This window comes from Pipistrellus kuhlii, unplaced genomic scaffold (genome assembly GCF_014108245.1).
Source record: "Pipistrellus kuhlii isolate mPipKuh1 unplaced genomic scaffold, mPipKuh1.p scaffold_m20_p_5, whole genome shotgun sequence".
Lineage (NCBI taxonomy): Eukaryota > Metazoa > Chordata > Mammalia > Chiroptera > Vespertilionidae > Pipistrellus > Pipistrellus kuhlii.
This window is the reverse complement of record NW_023425551.1, coordinates 39575264-39592792: the sequence shown is the minus strand read 5'-3', so window position 1 is coordinate 39592792 and position 17529 is coordinate 39575264. Positions and strand designations below refer to the sequence as shown.

Genomic DNA, 17529 nt, shown 5'->3' with positions numbered 1-17529 from the left:
TGTGATATTTTACAGCATTGCCCCCAAACATCTGCAATAAATTCCACTGGGAGAGAAGGGGCTTATTTTAAATGGAAGTTCTGGATCCTATCCCACATTTATCAGTACCTCTTGAAAATACAGTTCATGAAACTGTTTATAACAATTTTTTTAGTTGTTATTGTCATAGTCAAGGAAGGAAGAAAAGAAGGAAGGAGGGAAGGAAGGAAGAAAGGAAGAAGGAAGGAGGGAAGAAGGAAGGAAGGAAGGAAGGAAGGAAGGAAGGAAGGAAGGAAGGAAGGGAAGGAAGAAAGAAGGAAGGAAGGAAGAAAAGAAAGAAGGAAGGAAGGAAGAAAAGAAAGAAGGAAGGAAGAAAGGGTGTCATCAGTCATCTGTTCTTGGCCAGTCTCCCATCTTTGTTTCCAGCCAGACATCTCACTCTGGATGACTGAGGAAGGATATAATTATCTTACAATTTTTATCTTGACTTTACTTTCTACCTCTCATTTTTAGATTCTTTATTCAGGGAGAGTTTTAAGAAGTAGGATCAGAAATCAAAGCATTATCTGAACAACCAAGAAGGTCACTTGCTTCTGGGGAGCAGCTACTGGACCTCAGTCCAGTGATTATCCTGTCTCTCACAATAGACAGAATTTATTGTTCATTGAATTAATTGCTCCATCACCCCCTCTAGACTAGAGAAATGAAGGGCTTGAGTGCCTAAACTTTATTGATACAATTTAAAGGTAAGGGGTAAAAAAGCCACTTTTAACCGATATTTCAGTGAAATTAAATTAAAACAAAACAAAACAGATTCATATAATCTAAACCAAAAAGTAGAAAACTACAGTCTGTAGGCTAAATCTGACTGACTGCTAGGTTTTATGAATACCAGTTGACTAGGACACAAACCAGAGCATGTGTTTATGTCTGATTTCACACTACAACAGCAGAGTTGAGGAGTTGTAACAGAAATTGCATAATATATTTATATCTATAGAACATCCTTGATTTTACTTCTTGGCCATCAATGCTTAAAATATTTACCATCTGGCTTTTCAATGCACAGTTTACTAATCCTATTCTCAACCAAAACAGTCATGGTGTATTTTTTCCAGCTTCTGAAAGCAAAATACTCAACAATGGAATTCCCTAAAAAGATTTCCCATAGAAATAGAAAATTTGAATAAACCAATTACTAGTAAGAGGACTGAATTAGTAATCCAAATTTCTCCCAATGAAGCAAAGCCCAAGCCTAGATGGCTTTACTGCTGAATTTCACTAAACATTTAAGAAAGAATTAAAATCACACAGTGTGTCTTTCACAATCTGACATATTTCACTTAGAAACTTAAAAGTGGTTTTCACATCTTGGCTATTGTAAATGATACTGTTATGAACAGGTGTGTGTGTATCTCAATTTCTTCATTTATTTTCAGAAAATTTGTTGTTAGTGTATAGAAAGGCAACTGCTTTGTGCATGTTTATTTTGTATCCTGCAAGCTTACAGAATTTATTGATTAGATCTAAACATTTTTTGGTTGTGTCTTTCGGATTTTCTTTATATAAAACCATGTCATCTAAAAATTGAGACCATTTTACTTCTTTCTAATTGTGGTTCCTTTTGTTTCTTTACTTTTTTTTTTTTTTTTTTTTTTTTTTTTGCCTGCTTTCATTTATATGTGGAATCTAAAGAAAAACAACAAAAAACAACACATAAACAAACAACTCATAGAAAAGGTGGTCAGACTACTTATGGTTACCAGAGATGGAAGATGGGGGAAGGGAGAATTGGAGGAGAGTGGCCAAAAGGCACAAACATGCAGTTATAAGATATATACTAGTAAGTACTAGGGATATAATGTGCAATATGATGGCGATAGCTAACATTACTACATGATGCAAATGAACATTCTTTATCCACTGAGCCAACCCGGTTTCGGCTGCAAATGAACATTCTTAAGAGAGTGAATCCTAAAAGTTCTCATTACAAGTAGACTTTTTTCCTATTGTACCTATTTGAGATAGTGGATGTTAGCTAAACCTATTGCATTATTCATTCCATTATATGTAAATCAAACCATCATGCTGTATGCCTTAAACTTGTACGGTAAAGTATGTCAATCATTTCCTAATAAAATTGGGGAGTGGAAAAAGGATTCCTCATATAAATGTTAAAACATACCATGTTTTTCCTCACTAACCAGCACAAGATAACCTGAAATATGTAAGAATAACTGCTTTAATCTCAATAACCACAATAGCACCTATCACAGTAGGGAGTCAATAAATATTTGGTGAGATAAATCTTTAAAAATGCATGTGCATTCTGCATCTTATTTATTACATATCTCTATTATAGAATAATGTTTTCCTAAACATTTGAGTGAAATGGATGATCTAGGAAGAATACACGATGAGCTTTTCAGTACTGCCCCAGATGGAAGGAGCTCAACAAATTGCCCTTAAGGTTTCTGCCCATTTTTTGAGAATTTAAGCAATTCTCCCTCCATCAAAAAGTGTATGTTGAAAAGTATACATTTGTATAGCTACAGACAAATTGATTCCATGTATCTCCAATAATACAATAACCTGTATACCAAGTATAAGCATATTTAAAGTCCTCAAGTTACTGATGTGTTTAATGGTCCTAAGCGCTACTTATCCTGTCTCCTCCAGCAGCTCAGCAAGTACAAGAATCTGCATCAGTCAGGAAGGCTCACTTCATCAGCCCCAATACTGCTCTCTCAGTTCACAGAGATCTGTGTCCTATACCTGTGAGGAATAAGGGTCAGGACAGATCACCCACACCAGCTGCTTAAGAGGGGAGGGAAGAAGAAAGCCCAAAGAACCCAGGCTATGAAAATAACCAAAGAACCATAGCAGTAACCAACCACACACTGCTCCCATAGCCACTCTTTTATTCCAGTTTCTGCAGGGATATGGACCAAGGAAAATGACCATTAAACCATCCAGACTAGAATTGGCCTCATGGTAAAATGTTCCAGAAACATTATTTCCTTCCCCCTCCCCTTTCTTTCTTTGTGTTTTTAGGTTCACGATTCTTATTCCCAGTTTTACATAATATAAAGAGCAAATCAACAAGATGTACTGTCAAAAAAATTATTTATTCCTTTTTCATGTATTGTACATTATTCAAAAGAAATCTCTTACATCTAAATCATCCTATGTGGATCACATGAGGCTGGCCTGAGGGACCAAGAATGATGCTCTGGAATCATTTTTCCTGGGTTCCACGTTAGGTGCACCATTTACAAATTGGCTGACTGAGGACACACTGCTTAAGCTCTCAATGCTTCCTATTCCTCTTTGCTAAAATAATATTTTATAGCACGGCCTGTATGGCTCAGAGGTTGAGCATCAACCTATGAACCAGGAAGTTAGGGATTGATTCCAAGTCAGGGCACATGTCTGGGTTGTGAGCTTGATCCTTAGTAGGGGGCATGAAGGAGGCAGCCAATCAATTCTCTATCATCATTGATATTTCTATCTCTTTCCCTTCCTCTCTGAAATCAATAAAAAAAAATTTTAAAGAAATTTAAAATAATATAAGCTTTTTGATATATTGAATGAGAACATGTATGTAAAACTCTTATAATTGTGGCACATTTTTATTATTAGGTGGTATTATATTAGTGTTAATGATGTTCAAGCTTTCAGCATAACCAAAGGGCCCTCCAATGACCAGCCCCCCTTACCTCTGTGGCTCCTGCACAGGCTTCATCACACTCCCTACCTCTTTGCTCCACCAAAGCCAAGTTATCTTTTAGCCCAAAATTATTTTATCGCTGTCCTCCTTATCTTTGCTAATACTGCACTGCCTAGTTGTGATTCAACATTCTCTTCACACAATCTATTTTTTATTAAGCTTCAACCACTTAGAATTGAATGCTGCTATATATGTGCCCCTGGCCAGACATTTTGTACAAATTTCTTCATTCCTCTTTCTTATCTTCTTCCACTGGACTATGAACCCTTCAAGGGCAGAAGAGTGTTTTAGTCACCATTTTACCCATACCCCCTAGCAGCTGTTATAGAACACATTTAGGAAAATGTATGTTGAATTAAAGCAGACTGAAGGGCCCAGTGTAGTAATGCTGAAGTCATAGAATTCTGTTTAAAGTACAGCCACAGGAATTGGCTCAGTGACCTCTTCTAGCAGCAAATATCATTTATTACTATGAACTGCATAAAAGAATTGTCTTTATTTGTTCAAAATTCAATGTCCTTTAATCCCATGAATTGAATTAAGAAATGTATTCTTATTCATGGAATTCAATTTTTAAAATACCTGAGATGTTTCTAACAAGCTCATTCAGAGTCCAGGATAGTTTTCTTCTTAATAAGTAATACTCCATTTTTCTATTTTACTATTCTTTTTATTTATAGGTGTCATACAATGTTTTTATAATTGTTTATACTATCTTTAATCAATTGGTACAATAATAACTAAACCAATTATAAAATATAAATATGTCCCCATAATTTCCTCTTTGGTAAATTTTACCCAAAATGAATGAAGTACTTTATATAAATAACCACCTAATTTATATTTTGCAAATGGACTCTTTGCTAAAGAAAAGAATAATCTATTCTACGCAATGGCTCAAAAATTCATTTGAGAAATTAGTGAATAGGATTTTATACTTTATTCAACTATATCACAAATTCAAGCATTTGTTTCCAGTGTCATTGCCACCAAACTTACATCCACCATCTTCTCCCAACTCACCTGCCTCAGTAGTCTTTAGACTGGCTGCCTCTTCTGGGTTTGTCTCTGTACTATCCATTGAACACTTGAAGTGATCCTTTCAAGTCTTAATTACTTACCCAGTCCAGTTCCTCCGATCACCATTGTACAATGAATCAAGTCTGAGCTTACAAAGGCTTACGAAACCCAACGTGACCTGGCCACCGGCTGCCTGTCAACCTTACTCTCCACCCCACCACCACCGTGCTCTGGGTCACTGTGCGATCTGGCTATCCCTCCTCCTGGAACATGCCATGCTGGTTCCTGTCCTGAGCTTTTGTACCTAGTGTCTTCTAGCCTTGCCAGCCTGATCCTGAAGATAAGGCTGAGTTCTTCTTGTCAGATCAGTCATGGCTTCCTTCATGAGGCCTGCCTTCCCTGACAGCCTCCCCTCAAGGGGGCTGCCCAGTCCTATGGTTGGCTGCTCTGCCCTGGCATCTCTCACAGTGCTTTCTCAGCTCTGCCTCTGCCTAATGATCCAGCTCATGCAGTCTGCCCTGGATCTTGACATTCAGATCCATCAGAGTCCCCGCTGTTACAATCATGGCTACCTCCCTCTTCTGACACCTAGTTAAAGCTGAAAAATCTCACATACCTCTGTAGCTGAGCTCCTCACTTCCAGGAGGCCAGTATTTCTCAGCCCATTATCCAGGCCACACAATAACCAGGGGAGATTTGGGATTGCAAACTGAGTTTATGTGTACCTGGGACCCTGACTATACTGAGTCACCATGTGTTAGCATGGGTTTACTGAGCACAGTAATCCCTTCCCCAAATAATAGGCAAAATCCTGAGAATTCCCTCAAGTAGGAATTTCTAAAGCTACTCCCACCAGACGTTTGACCTCAAGAAGCTGAGAGGAGAAAACAAGAGCTGTGGCAGCCACTTTCCTCTTCCAATGTGGTCTTCTTTCTCTCCACTTCTGTTATATCTCAAAATAAAACATGAAGAAATCTCTCTTCCTATTGCTTTCTGCATGATTTGAAACCCCTTTATATGAAATTCCATGAAAACAGTCATTGATGCTTGCCAAATAACATCAAGAAGACAAGTACACTCAGTGAGTCACCTTAGTGTTTTATGCTTATATTCCTAAGCATTGGATCTTGGCAAAACACCCAAATAATAGACTAATCCATCAAGTCTAGACTTTATATGTAAGAGGGGAGTAACAGAATTTAGAAATCATTTTTTCTCAAGACTGAATGACTCTAAATCATCTATCAAAGTGGATGAAAGGAACTCAGTGTCTCCTGCCCATCTCTGCCCCATGCCTTTACTGCTCAAGGAGGACAGACAAATCTTTAGGAAATCAGAAGAGAAAAATGTATTATTGTCATCTGAGTTGGACACAAATGTGCGCAATGGAATAGAATGGTTGTTTCCCTACATATAATACAAAAAGCAAGATAAAGATGATAACTATAGTCAAATAAAGCTTCATAAAAAATCTATAATAATAAAAGCATAATGTGCTAATTAGACCAGACATCCTTCCGGACGGCCTTCCAAACAGAGCCGGGGCTGCAGGGAAGCCCAGGTCCCAGGTGCCTGCCTGCTGCCAGAGGGAGGGCCGGGTCCTGGGTGCCAGAGGAAAATCATTGCCCACAGCTGGGGGAAGAAAGGCCTCTGTAATAACAATAAAAGAGTAACTCCATAACTTGAGTGTTATTTATTCTGCATTGTGAGCATTAAATCATAGCTATGATTTAGGAAATGCATATATGTGTGCACAAATGCTTGCATACATGCGTACACACACACACACACACACAAATCTGAGTTGCCAAATAGATGATAGTCCAGACTCAGGCCACTTGCTGGCCCTAATTATTTGCACTCATTCTAGATCAGATTAAAAATATTTTATTTTTGCCGAAATTGGTTTGGCTCAATGGATAGAGCGTTGACTTGGGGACTGAAAGGTCCTGGGTTCGATTCCAGTCCAGGGCATGTATCTTGCTTGCGGGCATATCCCCAGTAGGGGGTGTGCAAGAGGCAGCTGATCGATGACTCTCTCATCGATGTTTCTAACTCTCTATCTCTCTCCCTTCCTCTCTGTACAAAATCAATAAAATATATATTTTTTTTAAATATTTGATTTTCTGACTTTCCAGAAAAAGAAAAAAAAAACATTTTAAAAGCATCAAATCAGATGTTGTATGGTAAAAACAGAGTAAGAATGGCATTTAAAGCTGTGACAGAATATTATTGTTTAAAAAAATTAACATTTGCTCAAATATAATAGTCTGAAACCAGTTGATATAAGTGTGAATGCCCCTTTTCTATTTTTAATATTATTAACTATATTGATCTTTTATGTCAAGATATATAACCAACACATAATATATGTTATATGCAATAATTATGTGTAGTTAATTTAAAAACTTCAAGCACAAGATCTGTACAGTTTCAACAGACGAATTTGATCTACTTTATAGAATTTTTTTTTTTTTCAAATTGAGGGTTCAAATAGTGTTCAAAGTAGATATCCAGGCAGGATGATCTTACAAACAGTTTCCAGGAGGTCATATGCAACTGAAAACTTTTCTGAGTAGACACTTGGGGTTAGGGCTGACTTAACCACAGTTCCCCTGGTGGAATGTCTAGCTTCTTATATGGACAAGGTGTTTGAATGATAAGAACCCTATAGAATGGGGATAAAACCCACCTTATAGAATTGCTGTGATGATTAAATGGCAATTACATACACCAGGAAACATTCAACAATTGATACAGAGGAGCTCCAGTTGCGCAATCGGTTAGCGCAAGGTACTTATAAAACAATTGATACAGAATGTAGACATATTACTCATCTATTATGTTTTATACCTTTGAGAATATATTAGGTAAGATTTGGTTTTAAAGACAAGACAGACATACCATCTATTGTCTATGTTTTGATTATCTTTAAATGTGTTTAAATACAACATTGAAGTATAAATAAAGTATTAAATTAGGGGAAAGTTAAGTTATTTTCCTCTCAAAGTCCCCACCTCCTAATATCATCATCTTGGGGACTGGGATGTAACATGTGAATTTGGGAGTGGAGGGGTGGGGAGTACAAACACTCAAATCATATCAGCTGACATAAATCAACTTGAAAATTAGAGATGTTTAGACAAATCATCCAATTATTTGGTCTTCATTTTATTAAGCATTCAAATAATTATAAACATCCAGATGACTTATAAACATTTTTATATTTAAAATTTTTAATGAATTTAATGTATTCTGTAAGTAGGAAACATAAAAAATAGAGACTAAGAAATATATGTAGTTAACAAGATACACCTCATTTCCTTAGAGTTTCAATTACAGCATTCAGTCTTTTAAGTAATACTTATTTTATTAAGTGATTCAATGGAATTTTCTTAAAAATTGAAACAAATGATAAATTAATATAAACAAGGAACACAACAATATATATAGAAAGATCTATAGTAGTAAAGTCAGTGATTTATTTTAGTTTCTTTTTGGTTATTTACTTACATTTATAGTACATCCAGCTCATTTAACTAACATAGTTTTCTTTTTCTCTTTCCCAACAGATTAAAATATACTAATTGAAGAATTTTAAAGTACAGTGGATCAGCATAACAACTGTGTATGTGCTTTCCATGATATGTTCTCTATATTGTAAGTATATATTTTTATGTTCCCAAGCTACCTTGATTGTGAAAGAAATGTGTTCCATTAGGACTTATAGATAACTTTGATTGTTTCAGAAAAGTACAAGCTATAATTTATCCAAACTATAGAATAGTTTTAGAAGATTATCTTATATGAAGATGTGTCCTGCAAATTTAGATTTAACATTGTATTAAAGTTAAACCTTAATATAATTATTTATCATGCTAAATTAATATGTCCATTATAATAGACTTTTAAAATAAATATTATACTTAATATGATGAAGATTTTTATACTGCTCTTTAGTTTTCTATAAAAAATTTTAAAATATTTGACACGCAGTGTGGTTTAGTGGTTAGTGTATCAACCTACAAACAAAAGGATTCTGAGTTCAATTTCCAGTCAAGGGTAAGTACTTGTGTTGCAAGTCCCCATCCTGGTCAAGATAGGTGTGTCTTCCTTACATCAATGTTTCCTCTCTCTCTCCTCTCTCTCTCTCTTTTTCACTCTTTCACTTTTTCTTAAAAAAAAAATCAATGGAAAAATATCCTCTGGTGAGGATTAGCAGAATTCTATGTAAAAGTATTAAAATTTATTGAAATGTTTTAAAATATAATGTTTACTATTTCAAGGTTAGATCAATTTTTAACATATTAATTATCTTTTTGAAAAATTGTTTTAGTTCTGGCAAGATACATAGCACTAAATCATATATATATATATATATATATATATATAATGTATCTATATGTGTATATAGAATGTGTATATATATACACACACAATTTATTTAATAAACTAAATAAAAAGAAGAAAAGTGATCTTTGTTCAGTAATGAAAACTTTTACCATTCATTTCACATTGCTTAAAAGCAAGGAGAGAAGTGAAAGGCTGAAATACTACACTTTGTTTTTTTATTAGGAGCACTAAGCACTAAGTACTTACTAAGCACTAAGTACCTACAGCAGTGGGAAGAAAAGGAGGCAGCTCAATCCCTTTTTCCTCAGAAGAAAGTGAGCCATGACTGAGCCCTTATTAGTGAACAGTGTTCCCCAAATTTATACACTTTTAGGGCATCAAAGATGTTGTTCCTGCACACCTGATTCTACCATCTCAAGCATCACTCTCCATTCACTCAGCCCTTTTCTTGCTGGAAACCCTGTCTGAGGATTAAAAAAATATATCAAAAGGAACTTGAAATTTAGTGAGCCTCTATTCTCCACAAAGGACCTGTGCCTGATTATGCTTAGGGGAGGGGTTGGAAGTCATGGTGGATAGATAGATCATTAGCATGCCATTTTAGAACACTGAATCAATGCCTTTTGACATAAAATATAATTTAATAACAATATATGGTTCTAAACCAATGATATCTAATAATGTGAGTCACACATGTAATTTAAATCCTTCTTGTGGCCACATTTAAAGAAGTAAAAAAAAAAAAGAGCAAGTATAGTGGGTTTTAATAATAAACTTTATTTAACCTTACATAATCAAAATACAGTCATTTTAACATGTGATCAATGTAAAAACTGTTAATGAGCCATTTATCTCTTTTTTAATGCCAAATCTTTGAAATCCAGTGCATACTTATATTGCATCTCAATTTGGATACTAAATTTTTATTGGATATACTTGACCTGTATTTAAATTTCAAAAAATTTATAGTTGAAAATAGTAGATTCAAAAAAGCAAGATGTTCCACACATTCCTAAAGGATTTTCAATAACTGAATTGAGTCTCAGTTTTTAAATTTAAATGAATTAAAACAAAATGTCATTTAATTTATACTAGCCACATTTCAAGTACTCTGCAGTCCCATATGTCTAGTAGCTTTTGTACTGGAAAACTATTTTCCAGAGGATCAGTGTTATAATTCTGACTTCTCTGGTCTGATATCAAAACTCACCAACAAAGCATATAACTTTAAAATTTCAATGAGGAAAATATGTCAAATCTTGCCCCTCTGACTAAAATGACATTTTATAGAACAACATGTTTTTGAGAAACTATGGATAAAATATACAATGTCTAAATATCCAAGCTGTGAGTTACACTGAAATGCTTTTATAATTTGGTTCAATGTACATGTTCTGTTGCACTCTAAAGAAATTAACAGATTACAGCCATTCCTATTACAGGGTGAATGAAAAACAATATATATATAAAAAAATAAGAAAATATTTGTAACATGGCTCTGTGAAAAAAGCTGTTAAAAGAATAAAAATATAAGCTTCAGACTTGTAAGTCACATTGCTGATAAAGGATTTATATCCAAAATCTACTATAAAGAATTATTAAAACTTAATAATAAGAAAATAAACAACCCAATTTAAAATGGATAAAAGATATGCATGTCACCAAAGGGAAAATGTATGCATGGCCAATAAGTAGATGGGAGGATTTTTAACATCCTTAGTTAAGAGAGATGCAAAATTAAAATCATAATGAGATACCATTAGACACATATTAAAATGGATTTTTTTTCATCTGACTATCAAATTGTGGCAAGTAAATCCACCAAATTATCAGTGTGAGACATAAACTCAGTGAAGGTCTGGGTTGGGGGCAGAGGTGTCAAATGACCTAACTCAGTGGTCGGCAAACTCATTAGTCAGCAGAGCCAAATATCAAAAGTACAATGATTGAAATTTCTTTTGAGAGCCAAATTTTTTAAACTTAAACTATATAGGTAAGTACATTGCTATTAACTTAATTAGGGTACTCCTAAGCTGGCCTTTGCTAAAAACGTGGTATTTTGTGGAAGAGCCGCACTCAAAAGGCCAAAGAGCCGCTTGTGACTTGCGAGCTGCGGTTTGCCGACCACTGACCTAGCCTAAGTACCTTTAAGAAACAGTTTTGACAGGACAAAGACTAAGAATAATGCTAAAGAGAAAAATAACCATACCCAGACCTTGTACTCTATTGGATAATTTGTTTTATTTTTTAATTGAATTTACTGGGGTGACATTGGTACACAAAACCATACAGGTTTCAAGTGAACAACTTAATAAGACATCATCTGCACACTTCATCATACACCCATAGCCCCAAGTAAAATCTCTTTCCAATCTTTACTTACCCACCCCACTTTCCTTCTGGCTGTCATCACACTATTTTCTGTGTCTATGTGCTATAAATATATGTGTTGTTGTTTTTGTTTGTTTGTTTGTTTTGCTTAATCCTTTTACTGTCTATCATCCAGCCTTCCAACACCCCTCCTGTCTGTCAGTTGTCAATGTGTATCATGTGCTCGTGCCTGTTTCTATTTTGTTCATCAGTTTATTTTGTTCATTAGAGTCCACGTATACTAGTAAGTGAGATCACATAGTGTTTGTCCTTCTCTGACTAGCTTATTTCACTTAACATAATAATCTCCAGGTCTATTTCTGCTGTCACAAAAGGTAAGATTTCCTTCTTTTTTATGGCTCTGCATTCCACTGTGTAAATTGTACCACAGCTTTTTTATCCACTTGTCTACTTCTAGGCACTTGGGATGCCTCCAAATCTTGGCTATTATAAAAGATGCTGCAATGAACACAGGGGTGCATATATTCTTTTGAGTTAGTGTTTTGGGTTTCTTCAGATAAACTCCAAGAAGTGGGATCACAGGGTTAAAAGGCAATTCCAAATTTAATTTTTTTTTTTTTGAGGAAATTTCATACTCTTTCCAGAGTGGCTGCATTCCCACCAACAATGCAGGAGGGTTCCTTTCTCCACAACTTGCTGTTTGTTGATTTATTTGTTATAGCCATTCTGACTGTTGTGAGATAATATCTGCTTGTGGTTTTAATTTGCATCTCTCTGATGATTAATGACTTTGAGCATATTTTCATATGTCTATTGGCCATCCATTTTTAAAATTCGGTTAATTGTCTTCTTGGTGTTGAGTAGTATAAGTTCTTTTTATTTTTGGAAATAACTCCTTATCAGATGTATCATTGGAAAATAAGTTCTTCCATTCAGTGGAATCCCTTCTCATTTTCTTGATGGTTTCTTTTGCTTGTGCAGAATCATTTTGGTTTGATGCAGTTCTATTTGATAATATTTCTTGCAAGTGTACAAGTTATTAATTATGAAATATATTTATAAATAAGCAAAATGAATTAGTTAAAATTAACCTTGTAATGCTACATAATAGATGAAGACATCAATACGAACCCATTTTCATTTTAGTATACATACAGATAGGTACAAAATAAGGGTAGCTATGTGTGCATAAATAGGTATACATACATTACATATATTATTAGCTCTACCTCCTGCAAGGTCCTAGAAGTAGTAACACCACTGTCACAGTGATCACACCTCATGTTGATTTATTTTCTAAATATTTTCCAATAAAAAAGTAATTAGGAAAAATGGCTGATTCAAGATCTAGGGCAAGAAAAATAAAAAATGAACCTGAAACATTTTATAGTGCCAGGAAATGAAATAGTGGCCAAAAATAATTATTGGGGCATGTCAAAAGGACACAATAGCCAAACAATCCTGAATCACTGAAGCTAAGATGCTTTGAGCAACAAAATACTGATCGTATTAGATTATAACCTAATAAATAAAATAAATCTCAATGAATCCACACTGATATAAATAAAGAATTGAACAGATAGATAAATGACAGAGCAGGGGAAATCTTTCTTACAGAAAAATTCCAAATAATGTATGTATGTATGTATGTATGTATGTACCTTACCCACTTCCCACTGTGTGAGTCTTAATCCCTATCCCCTGGAATGGGCTAGTCTTAGTGACTCAGAGAGTATGGAAATGAGGAAAACGTGGTAGACATTACCTTCACAGAGTGACTAAGCTAAACATCTCGAAAATAAGTCACGTCATCCCCATGTACCCTGGCGTGTGTGATAAGGACACCTCGCTTCTGTGATAGTCTTTTCCAAAAATCACTCTAATGTTGAGAAAAGCATGCGTTTGTGTGTTTTTTTAACACACATTATGGCATTACACTGAGCATGTAAGTTCAAATAACTTTCCTTATTTATAAGTAAGAAAAAGTCTCTAAGAGGTTAAGTGACTTGTATAACAGTGGGCAGCTTATAAGGGTCGATCATCTACATAGAACACACCTTACTTCCCTAATCTCTCTCTCTTTTTTTAAAAAAAAAATATATTTTATTGATTTTGTACAGAGAGGAAAGGAGAGAGATAGAGAGTTAGAAATATCAATGAGAGAGAGTCATCGATCAGCTGCCTCTTGCACACCCCCTACTGGGGATTTGCCCACAACCAAGGTACATGCCCTCGACCGGAATCGAACCCGGGACCTTTCAGTCCGCAAGCCGACGCTCTATCCATTGAGCCAAACCGGTCTCGGCAGTTCTTGTTTTTCTTAACTTCCAGAGGTGCCAAGCTCTTTTCCTTAATGTATATAAAATTGTAACAAATTATATATCATTTAAAAAAAAACATTATTAACATTTAAACCAAAAAATCTCTGTGATCTGAAATGTCTTAAAATATTTGTTTTGGTTTTTTTTCTTGTTGTTGTTGTTGTTGAAGTTCAGAATCCAACCAAGGCTACTCGATTAGAAATCACTACTGCTAATCTATTTATGTGACACTAGGCGCAAGTATGTTTTCACTTTAAGGAAATCTGATGAATGAGAACACAAAAGAATCACAAAATCCACCAACTGAGAAGCAATGTTTTAAATTATAGAAAGATTATTTGTCTCACAAAAGAATTCATCATGTCTTTTCTCAACAATATTCTCTGGTGCTATTTCATTAGATTTATACATCAATATTTCAGAAGAAGTAGATTCATTTTACACATTAAAGGATACCTATTCTTGGACATTGTAATCCTTTTCTTCAGTACTTATATCACTATTCCTAGCTGCTGAAATTTCTCTAAGTTAGAGTGATCTCATAATCCACAGGCAGTTTTACTATGAACAAAATTCATAGCACACTCTCACTTATCTATGAATCAAGCTTTCTCTCTATTGCTTTCCAATCACAATGCTGACTTTTAGGGGACCTTATTTTATTAGGTAATTAAAAAATAGTTGACAAGGCTATTTAAAAAGCTTCTTGAAAAAAATAAAAATCTTCTTGAATATGAGAGGGTGATAAACAATAAAAGACACCAATAGAAAAACATATTCTATACTTTCAAATAATGTAATAGTGGCAGACAAATGCAAAATGAGTCTGTTCTATCTCATGTTTAAATCTCATTTTATACTAGTACTAAAGGCCCGGTGCATGAAATTCATGCAAGGGGGATGGGGGGGTGGAGTCTCCTCAGCCCAGCCTGCATCCTCTCCAATCTGAGACCCCCTGGGGATGTCTGACTGCTAGTTTAAGCCTGATACCAGGGATCAGGCCTAAATCAGCAGTTAGACATTCCTTTCACAATCCTGGACCATTGACTCCTAATCATTCACCTGCCTGCCTGTCTGTCGCCCCTAACTGGCTCCCCTGTCGGCCTGGTCACCCCTAACAGCCCCCCTGCTGCTGGCCAGGTCACCCGCAACTGCCTCCTTCCTGTTGGCCTGGTCACTCCTAACTGCCCTTACTGCCAGCTTGGTCACCCCTTACTGCCCCCCCGCCAGCCTGGTTAACCCCAACCCCTCCCCCCCTGCCAGCCTAGTTGCCCCTCACTGTCCCCCCTGCCAGCCTAATCACCCCCAATTGCCCCTGCTGCCAGCCAGGTTGTCCCCAACTGCACCCTCCCACTGGCCTGGTCACCTCCAACTCCCCTCCACCCCCAGCTGGCCTGGTTTTTCCCAACTGCCTCCCTGCTGGCCTGGTCGCCCCTCACGGCCCCACTGGTGGCCTGATCGCCCCATGCAGCCTGTTGTTCAGTTGTTTGGTCATCCCTCATTAACTGCCCTGCCAGCCTGGTCGTAGACAGCCATCTTGTGAGGGCATGAGAGTTAATTTTATTAACTCTTTTATAGGATGTCGTAATAAACAAATATGCATTGAAAAGAAGACCCCCCTCAAATCTACTTCTCTGATATATTTGAATGTTTAGTGTTCTCACTATTTTCTTATTTCTAATCAAAAGCCTTTCTACCATAATTAAAGGCTATTTTATTTTTTGGTTTTGGTTTTTGTTGCTGAGAAGCTCCAGAGTGTCTGTGATGACCTTTCAGTATATGCAGTAGAAAGTGATTATATACGTCTGATTCTATCCCTTCCCCAAGGAGATGTAGGTGGACTATGGATGAATAGCTGGATGCATGCATGAGTGGATGGAAGAGGTTGGATGAATGGACAGACAGATAACTTATTGTTCTGGTGTTGCTCTCTGATATCTTTAATGCCATCAATAACATTTTACATGGAACACTAGTTTAAAGAAATTGGGGATAAGAGGAAACCTTACCTACTTCCTATGAGGTAAATATTAATCCCTGTCCCCTTGAGTATGGGCTTGTCTTCATGACTCAAATATACAAAATATAATTTATATCTACGTTACTTTGTTATGTCACAAACATTGAAGCAATATTTTTTAAAACTCAATAAAAATGTATTTCACAACAACCCTAGAAATTCAGTTATTTATCCACATTTTCTGTTATTTTAATTTATATGTATACATTATTTTATGACATGATTATAATTTTATATTTTGATAGTGTGCTCAAGCACAAACAACAACACCTTAACATAGTCATTATTTTAAAGGCATCTTTATAACGATTACCAATTTTTTTTCTAATTTTGGATATCTAGGTGTTTGAGGGTTTTCATTTATTTTAAATACTTATCACATGGTTTGGTTCTTATTTTGGTTTATTTTCTTTTGCAGATGAAGTAGAATTGTGACCCAAGAGTCAGTATTAAGAATGAACTAGGGTATGTGGCTATTCTAATAGTTTTAAACTTTCTATTCCTTGCTTTTATCAGATGCAAAGTCAAAATAATAATAGGACTTATATTGTAGAATTATTGAAAGGATTAAATGTAAAAATGCATAGCAAAGACATCAAGTTTTCTAAGGTGAGAGTGTCATTGATTAATTGACTTTCAGAAGTGTATTCTTAGGAGTGAGTCTTTCTGATCACCTGACTTTCTGAAGTTAGAATTGTTACTAATTGGTTAATTTGCAAATGCGTGTTCACCAAAGTATGTTGCCATTAGTTGATCAAATTTGCGTGAAATCAGTTTTTATGATTTTTAGAACTGCAGGTTTAATATTAGTTCAATTGACTACCACAAATACGAGGATGGGGGTATTTTCTACAAGTATAGGATCCTACATTTTATTCTCAAGCTATATTTGAAACAACTATATGAGAAAAAATTTCATCCTTCTAAATTTTCTTTTCCACCTTAGTCAGCAACTGTGAACACTTTTTAAAAAAAATAATATTCAGTTCCTGAAATATTGGATTCTCTCGTTTTTACTTCCATCCCTTCTGTTTTCATCCAACTAACTCTCCTCTTCTTTTGGCTAACCCTTCCCAAAAGATGTACTTTTTTTTTCTTTCTTTCTTCATTTTTGAAAAATTAGACAGTAAGACAATTCTAGGTTAACTCATTGAGAGTGATGCCTATATCTTCCATTCTGTCACTTCTACAACCCACTCTGCACCATCAAGAGATGACTCATTCCATTTTGTCTCAGGAAAAGAGCTTGTATTCTAGGGTCAAACAGAATAGCAAGTGATTCCTGTTTCGCTTATTTGATCTTATGTGAGTAATTTAGATCTAATAAGACTCCCTTTCAGTATCTGTACAATGTGAAGTCTAGCACACTGGATGGTTTTGAGGATATGATGAAATTAAGCTAAGGAAACACATAGCACACCCTCTCTGTTGGGAGGAAATATGTAAATAATATATCTTCCTATTTTTGTTCACTTATTATCACCAATTGTCACATTTACTTTTCCTCAGAATTGCACAGCCAAAGATCCATGAGGTCAAGTGTCAAAAGATCAATGTCTTTGTCTGTCAGGATGTTAGACAATTTTATTTATTTGGTGATAGTTATAATTCCTTCTCTATCGTAATCTCATTGTGAGGATGACAAATTAAAATATGATAATGGTTACAAAAGTACTAATATTATAAAAATAACTTAGGATTTTTTGTCATTGTCTCAATGCGAAAACACTGTGTTGGCACTTAATATATGTGAGCTCAGTATCAGAGAGTTACTA

At 35.4% G+C, this 17529-nt stretch overlaps 1 protein-coding gene across 1 annotated transcript in view; it reads left to right on the top strand.

Annotated features, from left to right (window-relative positions):
* The first annotated feature begins 8296 nt into the window (after positions 1 to 8296).
* FUT9 (fucosyltransferase 9) overlaps positions 8297 to 17529 on the top strand; it is a 69638-nt gene continuing 60405 nt past the window's right edge. The window contains exon 1 of the mRNA XM_045572906.1: positions 8297 to 8389. The gene's annotated coding sequence lies outside the window, so the exon portion shown is untranslated. The remainder of the gene's footprint in view (positions 8390 to 17529) is intronic.